Below are 1,272 nucleotides of genomic sequence, written 5' to 3'. Positions count from 1 at the left end.
GTGTGTGTGTGTGTGTGTATGTGCGTGTGTGTGTGTGTGTGTGTGTGTGCGTGTGTGTGTGTATGCGTGTGTAATCGTTGTGTCTTTGCGTCGGCAGCTGAGGACTACTGCGGCGACGTCTCCACACCTCGCTGTGATAATACAGCTTACTGCGTGAACGTACTCTACACCGGGGGGCACCAGTGTCGCTGCCGACCCGGCTTCTACGACAGCAACACGGGACAGTGCGTGAAAGGTGAGCGTGACGTCACATGGAGATGTCACATCTCAAGAATATATCACATTGTTATAATTCGATATCAAGAGCTAATAAATACCTTATAAGGTACCTTATAAGGTATTTATTAGCTCTTGTCGATGTCAATAATAATTATATACACTAATTAATTATTGTATATTAATTATCATTGTTACACTCGAGAGTCAACGTCGCTCCAGATCGAGGAAGTGTCTCCCGTGTTTGACCTCTGACCCGTGTTTGACTTCTGACCCGTGTTTGACCTCTGACCCGTGCTTGACATCTGACCCGTGTTTGACCTCTAACAACCTGTTTAACATTTGACCCCGTTTCACCTCTGACCCGTGTTTGACGTATTGACACCTTCATGATCTTTCACCCGTTGTGTTTGAGGCGTCGGTGTGCAGCCTGGCGTGTGTGTTTTGCCGTGAGCAGGTAACGTGCGACTGCGTGGCACGGTGACGGTGACTAACCAACAGTTCAGCGACGATCTGAAACAGGAGGCGACGGAGGCGTACGACGACACCGCCACGGAGTTCATCGCAGCGGTGAGTGCAGCGGACCCTGTGCGCGTGCGAGTGTGTGTGCGCGTGCGAGTGTGTGCGCGCGTGTGAGTGTGTGTGTGTGTGCGCGTGCGAGTGTGTGTGCGTACGTGCACGGGTGCGTGTGTACGTGCGTGCGTGCATGCGTGCGTGCTTGTTTGTGAGAGTGCGTGCGTGCGAGTGTGCGTTGTGCGTGCGTGCACGAGTGCGTGTGTATGCGTGTGCGTGTGCTTGCGGGCGTGCGCACAAGCGCGTGTGTGCGTGCCTGTTTGTGTGAGTGCGTGCGTGTGTGCGAATGTGCGCGCGTGCTTTGTGCGTGCGTGCACGGGTGTGTATGTGTGTGCGTGTGTTTGCGGGCGTGCACACATGAGCGTGTGTGCGTGCCTGTTTGTGTGAGTGCGTGTGTGCGAGTGTGCGTTGTGTGCGCGTGTGTGCCTGTGCGTGAGCTTGCGTGCGTGCGCACACGCGTGTGTGTGCGTGCCTGTTTGTGTG

Source organism: Priapulus caudatus, unplaced genomic scaffold (assembly GCF_000485595.1).
Source record: "Priapulus caudatus unplaced genomic scaffold, Priapulus_caudatus-5.0.1 Scaffold793, whole genome shotgun sequence".
Taxonomy (NCBI): Eukaryota; Metazoa; Priapulida; class Priapulimorpha; order Priapulimorphida; family Priapulidae; genus Priapulus; species Priapulus caudatus.
Note: the sequence above shows the minus strand (reverse complement) of the source record.